Raw genomic sequence first — 20,521 nt, forward strand, 5'->3', positions numbered from 1 at the left:
TTTAAAAGAATAAAACTATGAGTGTAGATGCACAGAAAAAAAGATTCAGAAGGCCACATACCAGCCCTAAGCCCTGGTTTTCCCTGCAGCATAGGACTAGGTGGGTGGGGCGAAATTTGCACCTGTATTTTCTTCCTGTCTATAATGTGTTTTTACAGTGATAAAGTTTGTTTTACTTTCATAATTACATTCTTTTACTGTTCAATTTAATGAATTTAACTTAATAGTAAATATAAAAGTCAATTATTTAAGTAGCTGTTTAAGTTATTGCATGACAAGTATTTAAATAATAAAGATAGAAGGCTGGAAGGAAACACAAATAAACTAGGGCTGTCTTTGGGTGGTAAGAACTCTGAGCAATTTTTCTGGCCTTTTCCTATTTTTCTATATTGTCCAAATTTCCTACACTGAGCAAACATTCATTTTATAATTTTTTAAAACCTTAAAAATTAAGACTGAGTGAATAAATGAATGAATGAATGAATGAACGCACAACTTTCCCAAGCCCCACTCTGGGTCTGCATCTGACTCAACATGCAGGAGATTCTTGGCTGTCTCTCTGTCCTCTCTTGCTTCACTATGTGGATCAGGTCCTCAGAAGGACCCTGTCCATGGCTGTGCTATGGTTCAAGCCTCCATCCACAATGCCCTCCCCAGATCTGGACACCTGAGGGGTGAGGGCCTAGAGCAAGAATCCCTGGCTCTGGTCAAGATGATCATGCCTCCTGCCATGCCCTCCCCTCTATCTCCCAGCTCTCTAAACTCTACCTGTTCACTCCAGAGACTGCTCAGCTCTCCTGGAAGCCCTCCCCTCACACCCAGCCTTCCCTGCCCTCCGTCACCACGGAATGCCCACAGCACAGAGAGCTTGTACCCCAAGACTGCATACTTGCAGCCTCATTTGTTGGACCAGCATTTATTAAGGGGGTACTGCATGCAGTGAGGGGTATACGTTGGAGAAACCGGGAGTGGAGCCCAAAGTCATCAGGCACAGACGGTCACCCTTCATATGGGTTGAATGAATGAATGAATGATGGAAGAGTGGACGCTAAGTCACAGACCCGGTCCTCAAGGAGCTCTCAGTCTAGTGAGATGAGAAGCTGCACCCACACTGGGACACTAGGACATGCTCCCCAAGAGGCGGGATATGTGGGGAGTAGCCAAGTGAATTTAAGCCCAGCCTCGAAGAATGGCCAAATCTGGACAGACAAGGGTGGATGGGAGGAGGACAGAGTGCATTCAGAGAAGGGGGACAGTATGAGCCAAGCGATGAAAGCAAGGACACCCCAGGATGAACCAGGCACTCTTGTTGGCAGGAGTAGGGTGATAAAGGTTGATGGCAGGTAAAAGGGCTGGAAAGGTGGGTTGAGCCCAGATGCCAGGAGAACCAGAGCACCATGATAACTCAGATTTGATTTCACAGGCCCTGGGAAGGAAGCCTCTGATGGTCTTTGAGCAGTGATGCTGCAGAAACACACACTAATCCAGGCGAGCGCTTCCAGAGGCCTGGGGGAGGCAGGCAGCCACAGGAGCAGGGAAGAAGCGCAGAGCGGACATCACAACCGCTGTTCCCTTCAAGGAAGAAAGTCACACCCACAGGCCAAAGTGCCCCTTCCCCACCTCACTTTCCTCTATAACTTCTTCTACGCTCGCCAGCATCTAGCAGCGTATCCCGGGACACACTAGAAGGAGTGAATGAAGAAATGGATGAAGAAATGATTGGATCCCAGGCTGGCAAGGAACATCTTTGGGCACATATTAAAAGGGTGGAGGTGGGGAAGGGATGGGAGGGTTAGTGGAAAATAAAACAAACAATCGTTTTGTTACCACTTCCTCTCGGGCTGGGTCACAGTTTCTAACGGTGTGCGGCAGGCACACAGTCTGGCACGCGCACATCCACACAGACACACAAAGAGCTATTTATTTACTTCCTTTGTGGGGGGTGGGAAGTAAATAAAGACCAGGTCAAAACAGGCTCCCCCAAAGCGCCGGGGGGTCTTCCCCAGGTGTTGATGCAGCACTTGGCTTAGAGGAGTCACAGGTGGCTGCCTGCTCATGTCACCCCCCGCTCCCTTGTTGCACGTGTGGGTCTGGTTCACTGGGGAGGCCTCTTGTGCAGCCGGGAAGTAGGACAAAGGGAGAGGGGGGCAGTGGGGCAAGGCTTCCTCACCCCTCCTCCAGTGCTGGCCAGGGCAGCAAAACTCACCCACCCACCCAAAAGAGTCAGCAGTGGTGCGGCGTGGGCGCCAGCCCAAGAGTCGGTCCAGGGTGCTGGAGGGCCCGGCTGCCCATCCTGAGATGCTGAATGTCGAAGGGAGGGTAGGTTGGGGCGGGGGCATCACGTCTATATCATCCCGCGTGGAGGTACAGTCATCCTCATTATTCATGGATTCTCTGTGAGTTTGCCTACTCGCTAACATTTGTCTGTAACTCCCCAGTCAATACTCCTGCCTCTCTGGTGGTCATTCGAGGACATGCATAGAGCTGGGAAAAATTTGAGCCACCTGACAGGCACGTTCTCAGCTGAGATGGAACCCTGTGAGGCTCCGCCCTCTTGTTACAGCTCTTGTGCTGTGAACAAGTGTCCTTTTCAGTCTGTTCAGTGCCACCTTTCCAGCACTTTCAGCCTTTCTGTTGAAAACACCCCCCCATTACGTGTAGTGCCGACGTGCCAACGACTCTAAATGCGAGAAGGCTGTGACGGGGGCCAGCTGAGCTTCGTTCGGGCACGAGTTCCAGTGCCCTTGGCCGTGGGTTCAACATGAATGCATCAACAAGAGATATTAAATAAGCTGTCTTTAAACAGAAACACACAGAACAAGTGTATTGATCGGTTGATGAAAATGTTGGGAACAGTGGCTCACAAGTCACTAATTCAGTCTTTTCAATGACTTCAAAGAACATAACTATTGCGAATAACAAAAACAGACTGTATTTCAATGTTATAATAATTGGGCAGCCATATCTTTGGGTTCCTGTGAATGCTGGTCTCCCCCCCCCACCACCACCCGCTGCTGAACACCTGCTAAGTACAAATCCGACACTAAAAGCCAAAAGTATGGACTGGAGACAGGACCCCTGCCCTCTTACTGACCATCACAGAGGTGGGGGCATGTGACTCTGAGGTTTTATTTATTTATTTGGCCTAGATCCCTGGGTTTACACACCAGTGTTGGGGCCTCCAACTTTTGTCAGTGTTTTCATGATAACAGTAAACACCTGTATTTAATAGCAGCTGGACACGTGCTCTGTGCCAGGCACTGTTCCGAGCACCACACATACACGGAGCTTCCCAATGACGCTGTAAGGCAGGTGCTATTATTATTCTCGACTTAAAGATAAGGACACTGAGGCACAGAGAGGTTAAGAACTCACCCAGGGCACAGAGCCACGGGATGGGAGAGACGAGGGGTTCAGGCCACTTGCTGTGACATGAAAGGCAAGGCAGACTTTCTCATGCGGCTCTCAGCCCTCCCTCTTCCATGCCAGTGGCCCCACTCCGTAGCAAGAGAGCATGAAGTGACACTGGGAGGCCACTGAGGGGTCCGGGCACGCCTCAGGGAATAAGGTGAGGGAAGCCAAGCTGAGCAGGGAGACAGAGGGTCTGGGATGTGCAGTGAGAGGAAGCAGGGAGCCAGCATGGCTCTCGGAGAAGGCATAGGCCAGCTGCCTCTTCCCAGACTGGCGCTGAGGACTACAGGGCCTACGGGGGCCCAGAGAGGAGCCTCAGAGACCAGAGGCCCCACAGAGGAAGTGTCCCCACACAGATTTCCACCTCCCACACCGCTCTCTTTCCTGGAGCCCAGAGATGCAGCTGGTGACCTGGGGCCACAGGTAATAGGAGGGAGGGGTCGGGGGTCGGAGCCCAGGAGGGACAGCCAGGGTGGATGAGGGGCTGTGAGAGGACATGTCCTCTAAGCTCAAAAGAAAAGTCACAAACCTTGCCAACTGAGAAAAAAGCAGATTCCACGCCTGGTATGTGAGAGGGAAGTGAAACCTTATCTCCAATGCCTGTTCCGCCCCCTCCCCACTGGCACCCACACCCACCCCGCCCCAGCCGCCCCAGGACAGCGGGCCCCCAGCACTCAGGTGAGGGCCTGCCACGTGCTCTCAGGGGCTCCATTCGGGCCTTTTGAGCTCTGAGCCACAAGCATGGCTGCGATGGCCTGGTCTGTTCTCTACCAGGAGGCAGAAAGGGGACAGGGGAAACTGAGGGCTCATAAGCTCCATAAGGTAAGGGGTTGGGTCTGCCTTGTTCTTGTCTCTTTCATCCACACTGAACACAGTGCCTGGGGCATCCATGGTCCCTGCTCACACAGACACTGAATGGATGAATGAATGAGCAAATGAATGAAAGAAGGAATGAACAATGGGCCCAGAAGACTGCCTGTTGGCATCCAGCCACCTAGAGACTCCTATCTCCAGAGAGGGAAACCGTTCCCTGCATGTTGGACAAACTCAACCTCCTGCCTCAACTCTGCACTTTCTGTCTCTGAGACTGAGACTTGGCCCTGAGGGCCCTGGAACTCTCCTTCTCCTAATGCTTGAGATGATTACATCTGATCACTGAGGGGTGGGAACATGCCCCTTCTTCACCCCACCTGAGAAGAGCAAGGCCTCCCAAAGGGGCAGGTCCTACAGGGCTCCTGGACAAGGACTCTATGAGGAACTCCAAGGGGCTTCTGGCCAGGGCCAGGGAGAATCGAACCCTCTACTTTGACCAGAGATGAGGCAGTCCAGGGCAGAGCCAGCATCCCCTGCCTCAGGCCTCCCCCAGAGAGAAGTCCAGCTGAGAACCCTTCTCTCAGAGGCTCCACAGAGAAAGGCCGTCCTCATGGATGTGACACAGGATCTCTGGGGCCTCGCCCATCAAGATTCTGGGGCAAAGGTTCCTAACTGCTCCCCAGCATCCATTTCCCCTCCTCATACCTTTCGTACTAGAAGCTCCTTAGATATGATCCCCAAACTCCCTTGCAGCAAAATGTGGCAGGTGACCAACTTTCGGCCAAAGGGATAAGTGATCTGGTAATTTTGGGGTCAAGTCCTGCAAAGGAAGGGTAGTGCCCCCTCCTTCCCTTGTCTCCCTTCCCACTGGCAGGGTCATGGACCCAGGGAATGTCGTGGTGTGCTGTCTTCAGTGTTGGGGGGCACGGACAAGCAACAGCTTGGGAGGCATGTGGGTCCTCAACCCTGTTCAGGGGTCCAACTGCCTACCCAGACTCATATGTGAGAAAGTTCCATTTGTTTAGGCGTCTGAGTTTTGGGTCTCTGTGACAGCAGTCTAACCTCTCCCAACACCCATCACAACCCATTCTTTGGTGCCAGAAAGAAATCCATGTCCTCCTCATCCGTGTCCTCGGCCCTTCGGTTCCCTGTCACCTCACCCCACCAGATCTGCCTTCCCAAGTGTTAGAGAGGGCCTTGCGGGTAGGTAAGACCTTCTGGAACCCACCCCAGCGAATGCAAAGGAGACGAGTGTCCCCCTCCCTCACAGTACGCAATGTATTCTTCCCTCAAGTTGACTATTTCTCAAACTCTTCACCTCCTTTGGGAGAAAAGGCTCTTCCATGCTCACCTCCTCAGGCCAACCCCGTCCTATGGGGAAAGCAGTGATGGGGGCGGGGGGGAGGCGGCAGGCAGAAAAGGTGTAGGCTTCAGATCTGAGCACCTATCTCCTCTTGACCACTTAGCAGCTGGGTAACCCTGGACAAATCTCTTGGCCTCTCTGAGCCTTGGTTTCTTCCTTTATAAACTGTGGCTCATGATAATTGTTTACGGGTTTGTGGAGGAAGTCAAGTTTCTAGATCTGTCAGGTCCCAGCAGCATGCCTGGCACACAGTAGGTGCTCACAAAACCATGGCTGTTACTACTACGGTGAGTAACGTGGGAATATCGAGAATACAGCTGGAGGAGAGCCCCGAGTCACCTCCCCAGGGGAGGGGGGCTGGAAAGGGGGTGAAGGAGAGAGCGGGGGAGAAGAGACCTTGGCCATAAAGAGGAAGAGAAAGGCAGAGCTGGAGGTGATGAGGGGAGAGGAGAGGAAAGGGCTCAGCAATGCCCACGTTGGGCAAGAGGGTGGAGGGCCCAGCTGTGGTGTCTATCAGCTGCCTCCAGCTCACCCCGGCCTGGGGCCCATCTCACCCCGTCTCCACCCAGCACTTCTGTCAGGGTCGGCCACCCTCACCACCACTGCCATTGTTGCTGCACCGTCAGCTGCTGTTTCTTGCCTCATCTTCCTTCCTGCCCCTGATAGGACAGAAGAAGGGGACAGGACGCAGCTGCCTTGCCCAGCAACCACCCTCCCCCATGGGCTGGAGCGCCCCGGGGTGCTTAAGAGCCCGGCCTCTGTAGACCGACAGACTGGGTTCTGTCCCCCACTCTTAGCCCTTAAGAGCTGGTGACCTCAGCAAGCCATGTGGCTGTCTAAGCCTTCAACTTCCTCGTCTGCACAATAGGGATAATGAGGTGGCCCAGAGGCAGGGATGAGATCACGTGCGGTTGAGCTGAGGGTCTGGCATTACAGCAAGGGTTCTATGAATGTTAGCGACCCTCAGGGCTGGCATTCTGGGCATGTGACCTGTGCAGGGACACGGAGCCCCGTGCTCAGAAGGGTTCCACCCTTGGTTTAATGCTCTGTTGCCACCATCTTGAAATCCTTAATACTTTTCCAACAAGGGGCTCTACAAATTCCGTAGTCGGTGCTGGCTACTATGAGCAAGCATTCACTGAGTCTCCTGGCTGGGGGTGGCTCTGCAAGGGAGGAGGTGCCCAGCATTCCACTGGACATGTGGAGATGTCAGAGGGCCTTGGGACTCCTGGGGAGTCATTTAAGTACAGTGATGTGGGACCCTGCCAGGTTGCCTGCAATTAGGGACTGAGAGGGTCGTGAGACACTCCCCCCACACACACCCTCCGTGGGCACTGGGGTGGGTGGGGGTGCCGTCCACTACCTGGGCTTGGGAGCTTACCACCACTTTCCTCTTTCAACAATCCTCCCACCAAGCGCAAAGGCGCCCGACGAACATCAAGGCAAACCCTGACCCATCTGCCCCCTGGTTTTGATCCTCCGTAGGTGAGGACAGAAGCCACGTACACATTCAGGAGTGTAGGAGTTACGTCCAGAGTTTTGTCCTACATCTTTGGGACACGGAAGTACTACATGGTAGGACCCAGAGCTGCCCTGAAGCCCCTCAGTGCCCACGTCTAGCTGAGTCTTGCTGTTCAGGTTGGAACTGGAATGGGGGTGACACAGAAGATAGGTATTCATATGATATCACTTATATGTGGAATCTAAAAAAAAGACACAAATGAACTTATTTACAAAACAGAAACAGATTCACAGACAGAAAACAAACTTATGGTTACCACGGGGAAAGGGAGTGGGAAGGGACAAATTGGGAGTTCGAGATTTGCAGATACTAACTACTACATATAAAATAGATAAACAAGGTTCTACTGCAGAGCACAGGGAACTATATTCAATATCTTATAGCAACCTATAATGAAAAAGAATGCGAGAAGGAATATATGTATGTACATGTATGACTGAAACATGCTGTAAGCCAGAAATTGATGCAACATTGTGAACTGACTACACTTCAATTAAAAGAATGAAAAAGAAAAAGAAAAAGGGTATTAATGACCACTCCCAGGGGCCTGAGGGGTCAGCCCAGCTCTAGGAGAGAGATACCTGCCCCTTCTATCTGCTCGATTTTAAATCCCAGGTTAGCACGTCTAGAAAGTAGCGTGGGGCATCTGAGGCAGTGACTTGAACCCTCAGGAGACAGGGAGCCTTACAGGGGGTTCTGCGGAGCTGGGGAGCACCCCTAGGCACTGTGGTGAGCAGTGACCACCTCAGGAGGCACATCTGGTACCTGCTGTCTGTCGCCCCTATTGGACTGTGAGCTCCCGGAGGGCTGGGCCCACCCACGGTGAGAACCAGATGTTTGCAGACCCGGCCACCAGGACCACTCCACATCCTCCTCACATCTGCTCCACACTGCCCCAGGTCCTGCCTCAGCTTCCCCAGACTCGCCACCACCACCACCACCGTCCCTCTTCTGTCCCTGGCCTTCCTGGAGTAGCCCACGTGTGAGTCTGAGGGTGGCCTGGTCTGGCAGGTGGAGCCTGGCCCTGGATGAGGCTCCTCTCCATCCGCCTCCGGCCACCTGTCCAGAGCACTCACTCCCTTCCAGACAGCTGGAGAGCGGCCCCGGAGCCTCCAGTGAAGGCAGCAGGCGGGTGTGGGAAGGTTCTAAGGGACCTGAGCCAAGGCTGAGGGGAGGCCCTTCTCTCTGATGGGGATGCTGAGTGTGCATGTGTGGGGGTGGGGGGAGGCACTCGGGAGAAGTGGGAATTGGGGGTGGGGTCAGAGAATGGAATGCGGAGTTCATCCTCCTGGGGGCACAGCTGTTTATTTTGATCTTCTCTGTCAGCTGCTGCATATTCCTTATCTTGGGGCTCAATCCAGACTCCACCTCCTTCCCTGTTGCTGAGCTGCAGAAGGCAGATACTGTGGGATGCAGTCCTGCTCTCTGCTCTCCCCACCTTCGTTTCCTGATGCTCCAAGGGGCTAAAAGGGACAAGGAGGAAGCAGGCCCTCCAAAGAAATGCCTGCTCACTACTTCAGACCCCCTCTGTGCCCATCCCTGGGTAGCTGGGTCTTGAAAATGAGTCATCACATGTCAGACCCACCCCCAACAGCCATGACAACCTGACTTGTCCCCCAGAGTTGCCGGGATATTTCAGCTTTATTGGTGCTGCAGGACTTGAAGGGTAGACAGATAGTCCTGGCTTAGCTGGTAGCTTGACGCAGTGGCAGCTGTCACCTCCTAGGTCACACCAGGCCCTCCTCTGGGCTGTCACACTGTACTCCTCACGCCAACTTTTTACTTGGCACCTACTGTCTCCAATGAGATGCTATGAAAACAAAAAGACTGTTTTTCTATATACTTATGAAAACACAACTCATGACTTGTTTTGCATTTCTCTCATTATTACAGAACTGGAACATTTAGAAAAGGGGGAAAAAGTAAAGAAAAAATCACCCATAGTTCTACTGCACAAAAAAAAAACTGCTGCTAACATCTTGATGTATTTTCTTCCAGTCTTTTGTCTGTGTGTGTGTATAAAATGTGTAGTTGTAAATACACTTCAAGTACAATTTTGTATCCTGATTTTTTTTCCCTAATATATAGGTAACTTCGGTGATATCAATTTTTTGCAATTGACATTTCTAATGGCTACCTTATATTCCATTTAATAGATATAGTATACGTTGCTTAACCATGCTCTACTGGGAGGCACTTCAATTGCTCCAAATTGTGGTCACTGTACATAATAACACTCTGATGAAAATCATCATGGACAAAATTTTTTGCACATTTAGAATCAAGTTAGGGTAGAGCCTGGGAAGTGGGCTTATGAAGGCAGAGGGTCAGAATTTTTGGGAAGCATTTGATTTTGATACCTTTAGCCAAACTGCTTTCTGAAGGGAGAATTTACCACATGGCAAGGCCACCAGCAGGCAAGAACACGCCCACTCAGATCCACTATCGTTTGGGGCACCGCTCACCATTAGATGTCCTTTCATGTGCCTACATTGTGTTACCTTCCGTAGACTATTCTTTTTGGCTACTGAACATACAGCCCCCTTCCCAACAGCACTGTTGGGAAGTTACCTCTCCGCTGCTGCAAATCCAGGAGCCAGCCTGCCTGATCTGCACCATGGAAACTGGAGGGGTGGGTCGGTCCATTGCCACCAGACCTGGCCAGACAGAGGTGACTGGTCTGTCCTTCTGCCCAGCCCTCAGGCACTTTGTCAGTTACTGCCCATTTCCAAAATTTCCAGCCTTTCTGGTAAGTCCATGGGTTACTAACTTTCTTCCGATAAGTTCCTTTTGCCTTATATCAGGCAATCTGTTTCTGTTGCTAACAGAACCTTAAAAAAACTAACTGATACCTCATCAACTTAGTATTTTTTCAATTTGCAAGTCAGGATGCTTTACTGGGTCATGAAATCATGAAGCTAATCTTGACCAGCAATTTTAAAATATGAAACAACAGGATGAAAAAGAAAATATCAAAAGCACATCACCTGGAATAAGGGTAAACACTATCTAGTGAGTGAAACTTGTTTGTTGTATGTATACACACGTATATGTGTATTTGTAGGCGTGTGTATGAAATGAGTTAAAATGAAAACATTGCCCTAACTGAACTTGAGTTCCTGAGAACAAAGTACAATAAAGAGCAATCTCTCCTAGATGTTTTTTATATTCCTCCCCAAATCTTTAGTACCTAGGAAAAAGTACTTCCTTGCCAAGAAGTATATTTTAAGGTCCACCCACTATTTTCTATTAATAGCTTGACATCTCCTCCTACCCTTTATTTGATGATACTTAATGATAATGGACATCTTTTCCTCCTGGTCTTCAAATTTCTGTTAATGGCACCAACTCACCCAGGCTGAAATATCGTGGGGTAGTCCTTGCGTTCTCCTCCATTCATTTACCAACCACCTACTGTAGCCTAGTAGGAAAGAAGGCGAACAAGCAGCAAACTCCAACATATGGCAACATCCTTCATCTTAGAAGTAGGCATGGCGCCTAACAGGGGAAGGGCTGAGCAGTTTCACAAGGTAGATGACTCTTCACACCTTCCTCCCAAATAACTACCAAGTTTTATTGCTGCTACCTTGAAAACATTTTGCCAAATCACCCCCTCGTTTCCATTTCTACTTCATCACCCTAGTTTCCATCCTTTTTCTTCTGTGTAGACTCTTTCTTGTCTACCATCCTAGAAATCAGTTCTGATCATGTCACTTCTTTGCTCAAAAGCCCTCAATGGCTCCTCATGACCTGCCATGTAAGTTCAAACACTCCAACCCAACACTGTTGGCTTGGCTTCTCCACCACTGCCCCAAAGTTTCTAGCTCTATGTCCCACTAAGCCAGCCATCCCCTAGACCAGTCTGCAAGGTCCTGCCTTCCCAACCACATATCAGTGTGGGGCCTGATTTTCTTTATACACATCAACCAAAACAACATATTGCAACAGACTGAAGCAGAAGCAGATATGAGAATCCAGCTGTCTTCTATGAAGCCAGGCATTAAAGAGATTTGCAAAAAATGTAAAACAAGGCCACACTGCTAATATTTTTTGTTTTGGAAAACGCAGTTATCATTTTATAAAAATTATGATGCTATTAACGTGCAATACATTTTTATTGTTACTTTAAAGGAATTAATAAGTCTTTTTAAAATTTCTCATTTCATAGTTCTTATTAGAAAGTAAACGTCAGTAGCTACAATTTTCAAAAACAAAAGCTCTCTGGGATCCTCAATAATTTTTCAAGGTGTAATGTGGTCCTGAGGCCAGAAAGTTTGAGAGCTGCTGCCTTAGATCCGACATGTCAGTTTAAGCAGACACAGGGTCTTCGGAATGCCCCAGCCCTCTCCCCGCACTCAGGTTTTACTTCCCTGCCCCAGTGTGTTGCTGGAGTTTTTAAAACCATTTAAAAAACAAGAAGTGGTCATATGAAGAATAATCATTGTTAGAGAAATAACTGATTATAGAAACAGCCATGAATCATTTTAGCATCAATAATAATATAAAATGACTGAAAAATTGTGCTGTATACCAGAAATGGACACAACATTGTATACTGACTATAACGCAATAAAAATATAAATAAATAAATGCAGTTTGCATTATAAAAAATTTAAAATAATAATAATATAAAGAATAAATAAGCCTAAGAATCACCATTGAAATAAGAATTGAAAAATGATTATTTCTATAATACGGCTTTCAGTAAAAAACTCAGAAAGTCAGAAAAGTAACAAGACACGAGGGCAACCACCATTTAAGATTGCTCCTGAATATTTTTGCATCAAGTGCACTCCTCTTTCATTTTCTCAAATGGCACCTCTGAGGAGAAATTCCTGGTTAATCCATCCACGAGCAACTGCTCCTTCCTCCAGATTCCGGCAGCACTGCCACTCAAACCTTTCTCGCAGCCCAGGAAGACCATAAGAGCCCACGAGCACATGCATACTGAATTCTTAAATGTGCACATTAAAGTGTCACAAATTCAGTCATATCTACTGCAGGAGATGCCAGCCAGCTGCAGAAACCTACCTATTGTTCATACAATGTGGGCTCCTATCCCAAACTCAGCACGATGTTCAACCAAAGACCCGGCCATCTGTTCCAGTGAAAACTGGCTATGCTAGAGATTCTTAGAGATGGGAGACAATGCCCAAACTACACATACTGTGCTTTATGAGCTGTTTAAGGGGACTTTAAAAGTAATGTTGATGTGTGTTTTGTTTTCACACTGACTTTAAACCCAACATGGTATAAAATGTAGCTCTACTGTAAATGAGGAATGGACAAGACCTCTGAGACTTATCGATGTTGTTGGAGGCATACACCAGGTGGGTGAGCCCATGAGCCCTACACCGTGCTGTCCTGTCCTCTGGGCAGGGTACCAGGCCTCCACCCCAGGTGGGGTTGCTGCCCATTTTGGGATGGAGTATCTTGAAGGTGAAGGTTGCAGGTCCAGCACTAGGACCCATATTAACCACCAACGCCAGAGGTGTGCCCGCAGCCGCTGCTCTGGTGCCACACCCTTGCCAAAGCCTGAGACTCGGGGAGAGAAACGGAGAGGAAAATGAGCATGGGGCGGGGAGGGGGGAGGACGAAGGAAAAGCTTGTTTGCAGCACTGCCGCAGTTAGGGCGGCTGTGGTTGCGTTGATTCATCAAGGCTCCCCAGAAAGGTCAGGGCCCCAGCCCCACCTAGCAGAGCTCACATTGCCACCACCCACTCCTGCTTCCTGGGGAGGGTGCAGCACCTGACTTGCCTGCTGGGGCAGGGCGGGGCCCTCCTTGCTCCCTCCCTTCCACCTTGCTTGGCTTGGGGGACAACCCTGCAGCTCTAGCCAAGAGCACTAAGGGATAGAGGAGGCCCTGGGCTTGCCTGGGGGACATGTATCCACACCACCACACCTCCACAGAGACACACACATCACACACAGATACACCGTCACCCACAGAGGCAGCTCAGGGGCCTACCAGCCTGCTCTACCCGTCCTGATGCTGTGTTCAGGACATCTCAACAGGGAACCTGATGTCACCTCACACTCCCCCTGCTGGGGGGGCACACGTACATACGCACGCACGCGCGCACACACAGTGTGCATGAAAAGTCTGACTGCAGCGAAAAGAAATGTGACAATGAATATACGTATGTTCATGTATAACTGAAAAATTGTGCTCTACACTGGAGTTTGACACAACATTGTAGAATGACTATAACTCAATACAAAAATGTTTTAAAAAAGGAAAAAAGAAAAGTCTGACTCTGGACAGAGTATTCTCACCTGCCAGGCTCTCAACAGACTGGCTGTATGACCTTGGGCAAGTTACATAACCTCTGTGCCTCAGTTTCCTCATCTGCAAAATAAGGCAACCTCAGGGGATTCTTGTGAGGAATAAATGAGACATGAGTAGAGAAACATGCATATTGATTATGACCTCACTTATTTACACACGGTACATGTAATACTGTTCGGACTTCCAACAGCCCCTGGCACACAGAAACATTGTGCAAAGATATGTTCTTAGTACCCCCAATGTCTTCACAGCCACATGCCCAGGAAGCGAAGAGGGTTTGGAAAAAATCCACACGATAGATTCCTATAAGGAATACCCAGAATGACTCCCAGAAGCTGCGGTAGGAGAAGCAGGGGAGAAGCAGGACTTTTGAGGACCACCCAGGAGGCACCAAGCTCACGTTCAGTGGCTGTAAAGAGTTTTGAACTAGAACCCAAGGGGCTGGGCCTGGGCAGAAAAAGACTCAGTTTCCTTGGAGATCAAGGGACCCGAGAGGAAAAGCTCTGCCTGGTCCTAAAGGCAGAATTCTAAGAAAAGATGGTGGCTGTCCCTAAGACCAGCAGGTACCAGCTGACTGGAAAGAAAAAACAGAGAGGACTGGGGTGAAACTAGAATGTTCTATGCCCTGGTCTATGCACAGCCACCTGGTACATCTAAAGAGTTTACAACCCCAAGATCCTCTCACTGTGATGAAAATAGATTCCACCTCTGAAGAGTCTCCAATCTGTGGTTCTGCAGTAGATCCCGCTTAGAGAAAAGGGAACAGGGCTGTAAGGAAAGGAAAAAGCAGCCGTGACTGCAGAGGGCCCGCTCGGCGCTGAGAGGACAAGCATTCTTCCTTCCATGATTCAAAGACAGCTTGTAAGATCCACTTGCCAGAGAGGAGGAAATCCTCCCCGGGGTCTTATTAGAGCTGATTCCTCAGCACGCAGCAGAGTCAGCTTAATAAACCGGAGCTTAGGACAGAGAGTCTGTGAAGAACAGACAGATGCCTCCCTGGGGACAGGCAGCCTGGGGGGCCAGCTGTGCCCCCTCCTCCCACCCTCCACCCTCCACCCTCCTCCACCAGCCCTCTCCTCCTCCCACAGCCTCTAACACCTCCAGCTAGAGCCCAAGTTGGAGCCCAGGGTCTGCATCTGTCGGAGGCCCTGCTCCCGCTTCCTTTCCCAGAACTCGGGGGGGGGGGGGGGGGGGGCCGGGGGAGGGGGCAGGAGGCGCAGCCCGGAGGGAAGAGAGAGAACAGGAGGGAGGGAGAGTTGGAGCAGGCGAAGCTGGGGCCAGAACTGGGAATTTCTGGGCCAGTCCCAATTTCAAGTGTTCTGTCCAACTGTCTGACCACAGGTCAGAACTTGGGGGCCGATTTTTATTCTAGAAGAAATGATGAGATGAAGTCGTAGGTGGGATGGTGAGGAAAGAAACCAGGGCTGCCGCCTTGTTTGGGGACAGCCCCCATGCCAGCCAAGGGAGCTCGGTCTGGAGATGACTATGACAACAATACAGTGACAGAGGCACCACGTATAAGGGTGCATGACGTGCTTGGCACTTGGCATTTATTATCTCCCAAGCCTAGTGCAGACGGTGGGCCCTGAAGCCTCAGCCCCTTACTCTGTGTAATCACTCTGTGCCTCAGTTTCCTGGCCCATAAAGGCATAAGACAGTGCCTCCCTCACAGAGCTGCTGTGAGAACACAAGCCACACTTGGCAGACTGTAAGCATTCAACGAGTTTCAGCACGATCAACCCTCACAAGGACCCAGGGAGGCAGGGTTATGCCTCCTTGACAGGCCAGGAAACTGAGTTTCACTCAGCCAGAAAGGAGCCGAGCTAGGACTCAAACAGGGTGGTTTCTGCACGGAGCCCAGGCTCTCTCAGCCACTCCACGGGAGGGAGCGTGGGCTAGTGGTCACGTGTGCCAACTTTACAGCCAAATGGCCTCGTCAGACTTGCAGCTCAGCCACTGTCCAGCTGTGTGAATGGAAGCCAGCTGCTTAACTCTCGCTGCCTTGGTTTGCACTTCTATAAAACGGGCGTGTTCTAACTCACACAGTTGTAGGCCGGGTGGGGGTACCGGAGTTCCTAAGTGCTTGGAACACTGCTGGCTGTGGCCTCTTTCACTGGGCCTGGCCTCCATGGCGCTCTCTGGCCACAGGGCTTTTGTGATTATAACTGCACTCTCTGTCCCAGCACATGCGCAGCCCCACCTGCTGTGTCCCTGGGGCCCCAGTGGTTCTGGGCCTTTCTAAAGGTCTAAGGAAACAGATCTGGGCCAACAAACAAGGCACCAAGCAACCCTCTCCTGCCCCGCCTTCCTAGGGACATCGCCTGGGCCCAGGCTCTCTCTCCTTAGGAGTGGCTCTCCCAGGGGGAGACTGAAGGAGGGTGGGAGAACTGGTCAAGCTGCTGAGGGCAAAAAGTTTCCCAGAGGTGCAGCTTTTGAGGACCTTAACGGAGAGGATATGACATGGGTGCCATGCCTTTGAAGGCTACGAAAGGCCATGCCCGTGAGGGCTGCTGGTCTTGCCCTCTGTCCTGAACGTGGGTCCTTCTACCTCCAGGGCAAAGGAACGTCGGCCAGGGGAAAGAGGAGGGGAGAGAGGGGATCCCTGACTTGGAGAAGAGAGCCTGCCCAGGAGTTGAGGCCTGCATGTTCTGGCCTAAGCCTGAAGGAGACCAGAGAGCGCATTTTATGGGGGCTGTGCTGGATCAAATGTGGCTCTCTGGGCCCTGGTGTGTAGATAGCTGGAGATGGCGTTGGGGAAAGGCCCCAGGAAACCAGCTGGTGGCTGAAGGACCAGGGGGCGCTCCTTACCGCATCAAGCTGCCCCTGGAGTGACATGCTGGGCAACAGCCCCACCTGGTGGACAGATGGGTAACACCACGGGTCAGGGAGCCAGGGAACAGAGACCCAGCGGAAGGGGGAAGTGGATGTAATCGGGTGGGAGGCTTAGAGGTGGAAGGGGCTTTGAGGGCTTAGAGTTGCAGGAGCCCCTCCTAAGCACATACTCTAGACTCCTCTAGACGAGGAACTCACTTCTGCAGAAGCGGATTAGGCAATTAAATTTTCTAGATAGTCTTTATGCTTTTTGAAAATCTGCCTCGACCAGTCCCCTATCTGAGGTCTTCCAAATGCAACCTTTCAAATGTTTGAACACATCTAAAATATTCCTCTTAAATCGTCTCCCCCTTTGCTTCAAACTTCCAGAGTTTGACCTCAACTTTTCACCCACTGCATCTTCCCTTCCCTCACTTATCCTTTTTAAATATATTAACTTCCAAGGAATCCCTTCCAAGTCTATACCCAAGCGCCCCGCCGCCCCACACTAGCAGCACCATTATTAAAATCTCTCTGGAGCTCAGCCTCCTATTGTGCAGGGTCTAGTATGCTGGGGAAGTCGATGTCCTGCTTTGGGGGTTAAACAGACCTCAGGAGCACAGGCCCTGAAGTCAGACAGACAAGTGTTCAAATCTGGGCTCTGCCACTTACTAGCTGTGTAACCTCAGGCAAGTTTCTTAGCCTTTCTGGGCTTCAGTTTCTTAATCTGTAAACTGGGGCAGAGTCATTTACTACCAGGAGTTACGGTGAATATTAAATGAGATAAGGCAGGTAGAACACTTAGGGCAGCTCCTGGCCACATCATTCAGCTCCTAAGTGGCCGTTATAACCACATTTTCTTGAGTTTGGGGCTGTGGAAGTGCTTTGGGGAAGAGAAAGGTGAAAGGGCAGAGAGACAGAGAAAAAGAGACTTTATGGAGTCAGCCAGCCTTTCCTCAACCAGCACGAATCCCACACGAAATCCAACAAATGAGTACCATGTTGTGGTCCCACTTCCAGGGGTGTCTCTGACTCCCCCAACACACCCACACACTGCACACACTGGAATGGGGCAGGTCTTGACAGCTCTTTGAAACTCAGAGGGTTTAAAATTTAAATGTCTTTGAGGGCAAGAAAAACACACCAAAATAAACACACCTACCACTCAGCAGAGAAAGGGAAACTTGGCAGGAGCCCCAGAACTTTCCCCACCCCCAACCCTCCCTAAACTTCCTCTTGTGGTTTCTCAAGAGAACAACCTGTTCTCGAAGAGTGGGGCGCCTGGGGCAGGGGGCTGGGGCTGCCAAGGCCTCCATCGCACCCCACCCTTTGAGGGGTGTGTGTCGGGGAGGAGTAGCCTGGAGATCTGAACAGTTCTGGCCTTCACGTCCTGCTTACCCTCAGCCTCAACTCCCAGCATCAACACCCATTCCACCCAACACAAACCCCTCCCTCAAAGACAGTCACTAGAGGCAGTTTGACTGCAGGCAGAGAGGGACAGCCTCAGGGCCTCCCCAGATCTGTTTGGAGGGCTCAGGTAAGAAACTTAGAGTTTCAGGAAATGGCTGGAATCCACAGAACCTCCGCCCTATGGCCTGGCTGGCGTCATAGGGAAGGTCCCAGGCTGCCTGGAGGGATGGGGTTGGATACGCAGATGCAGCTTTGGGATGCAGTTTTGGGATACAGCAGCTATGGGGAAGAGGAGCGAGCATCTTAAGATTGCTTCCACCCCCTAACCATCTTCCTTACTCAGCTACCAGGCTGGATTGTTCCCCTCAGAACCTAGAATATGATGGTCTCTGCTCTTCTTAAAGACTCCCAACAAAAGGTGGATCCTGACTTCCCATCTCCCCAGATTCTGGCACACCACCTCCATGCATCTTTCTTGTGTCAAACCTTGGTTTGTTCCTCCTGGTGAGGGAGGCTTACTCAGGAAAAAACACGCACACACATACACACACAGGGCCATTAGGAAAGGGTACCAGCTCCGTGTGGTCCCCACAACCTTGCTGCAGGCCTTCTGGGGCTCCCTGTAAACAGCACCAGCGCCCGTGCTCAGCTAACAGATGCGCTCCTCTGTATCACCCAAGATACAAGACCACGGACTCCCTTTCAGAAACCCCTAAGTCTGACTCAAGTGTGCACTCCATGTGGTCAGTCAAGGAGGCAGGCTAGCCTAATGGTTAGGAACAGGGCCTCCCAAGTCAAGTGACCTGGGTTTAAATCCCAATGCTGCCATTTATTTCTGGTGTCCTCTTTAGGAAAAGTATCAGCTCTGTGCCTGAGTTTCCTCATCTACAAAATGGAGATAATCCTAATGCTTACCTCACAGGACTGTTAGGAGGATTAAATGAGACCCTATACTTAAAACATTTAGACGAGTACTGACAGTACTAGATAAGCCTCAGCCAGTATTCTGAACCCTTGAAGGAAGGAAATGGAGAGAAGGCATTTGGGACCACGGAGGTCATGGTCTCAAGGACTGGACAGAGACTAGGATCTTGCTGGGATTCTCAGAGATGCTTTCAATTCTAAAGTCCAGGGGAGTTTATTACTGATTAATTTACTGTTATGTCCCCAATGTTTTTTAGTCTGTGCAGACAGGGCGGTCACAGCAGACAGGTGCTGAGTGAATTCACAAACTCTTGTGTCAGCCATCTCTCAAGTGAGCCTGGGAACTGAAAGAGCAAAAGAAGCTGCAGGAAAGCAATGGGAGGTCCAGTTCTTTTCACTCATGTCAGGTCCAAAAGAGAATTGAGGTATGGGGCACAGAGCAAGGATTTGTTAGAGAAAACAGTCCTAGCAACCAGGGATGGGGAGTGAGTGCCCTAAGACTGTGTGAACTGTCACGTCACCCCCAGGTAGACTCTCCCAGCCGCACCTAGCTGGGAATTTCTGGGTTTTGAGGTATCAGCCCAGAAATGTGCCTTTCCCTGAACCCACCCTGTTCATTCCCATTTCTTCTGTCTAGACAATGAGTTAAAGAGAGCAGAACTGCTTCTGGGTCCCCATTGTATTCCAATGCGCAACACCACAGGCAGGGTTCACTCCAGCTCTGTATTATGAGTAAGTGCCCACAAAGACTTCCCACCACTTCTCTGCCTGGTGACTATTCATCATCCAGAACCCAACTCAAACGTCCTCTTCTCTCTGAAGCCTTTCCAGACACCCCAACTTGGCACCTTATCTCTGTTATTCTATCACCCACATCAGAACTCTGTGGAGGAATAACATCATTGCACCCTCAGCATCCCATACAATCCTAGACATAAAGCAGGTTCTCAATCAATGTTTGCAAACGCATACATTAATGCTCCCTTAGTAACAGCAACCAATTTCTTCAGTTAGTCCTCTTGTTGACACATTAAAAGACACAGAAAAGGCTAAGGCCATCATTTGTACACCCATCAGCACCAGAGGGACCACCACTGAGAAGTCCCTCCTCCAGTCCAGTCTTTTGGACTCCCTCCTCGGCCCTGGCTGACAGGAGGACCCCAAGGCTCCCTGCCCACACTGGTTCTGCCCTCCTACTGCCTCCCACCCTGATCTCTGAGATACGAGAAGAACCATGGCAGACAGCCTAGTGAAGTCACTGGGCTTCCAGGTCAGCTTGGAGGGGGACTGTGTAGACATACAGAAATCTTAAGGCTTTGGGGGGCTTCTCTGCCCTTCAGCCACGTGCAACTCAGAGAGAAAGTGAGCCAATCTTGGAAGGACAACAGGGAGATGATGAGGGGGCGGTGACCTCCTTAACCCACCCACCTCTGACCCCAAGTCCGGGTGTCCAGCCACACGAAGAGATGCTGACACCATGTATCTCAGCTTCTCCAGCCCTCAAGCCTACCTCCTTGGCAGGTGAGCCCCCGGAGCACCGACTGTAGCCGGAGACACTCTCTCTCGCCTCTTCTGGCCTCTGTCCTGGAGAGGAGGGGGGTCGCCACCTCCAGCCTCGCGGAGGGGCACGCGCCCCTCCCCCAGGCGTCCAAACAGAACCAGTCTCCACAGCCACAGGCACGACGTGTTTACAAAGTCTGCGCCGCGCCGCCAATCCCGAGTTTAAAGCTGGGCAGGAAGTGGGGAAGAGGGGGCGGGGGAGACAAAGGGGCTGGGTGCTGCGCTCAGCTAAGGTTTGGGCCCGACTCCTCCTGGCAGTTCACCAGGCGCAGCGACCGAGGTCTGAAGACCCCGCCCCATGTGCCCCAGGTTGGGGGGTGGGGATGCCCCGCAGACTCAGATGGGAGCGGCGTGACAGGCGCCGCGCAAGTTTCCAGACACTGCTTGTGAACGTTTTCCACTCATCCACTCGCCACGC

General features: G+C 50.9%; 1 protein-coding gene across 1 annotated transcript in view; it reads right to left on the reverse strand.

Moving 5' to 3' along the window:
* The window catches only part of CCND3 (cyclin D3), a 77,079-nt gene extending 56,794 nt beyond the window's left edge, over positions 1–20,285 (reverse strand). The window contains exon 1 of the mRNA XM_032463068.1: positions 20,054–20,285. The gene's annotated coding sequence lies outside the window, so the exon portion shown is untranslated. The remainder of the gene's footprint in view (positions 1–20,053) is intronic.
* Positions 20,286–20,521: the final 236 nt, after the last annotated feature.

The sequence above is a fragment of the Camelus ferus genome, chromosome 20, assembly GCF_009834535.1.
Source record: "Camelus ferus isolate YT-003-E chromosome 20, BCGSAC_Cfer_1.0, whole genome shotgun sequence".
Lineage (NCBI taxonomy): Eukaryota > Metazoa > Chordata > Mammalia > Artiodactyla > Camelidae > Camelus > Camelus ferus.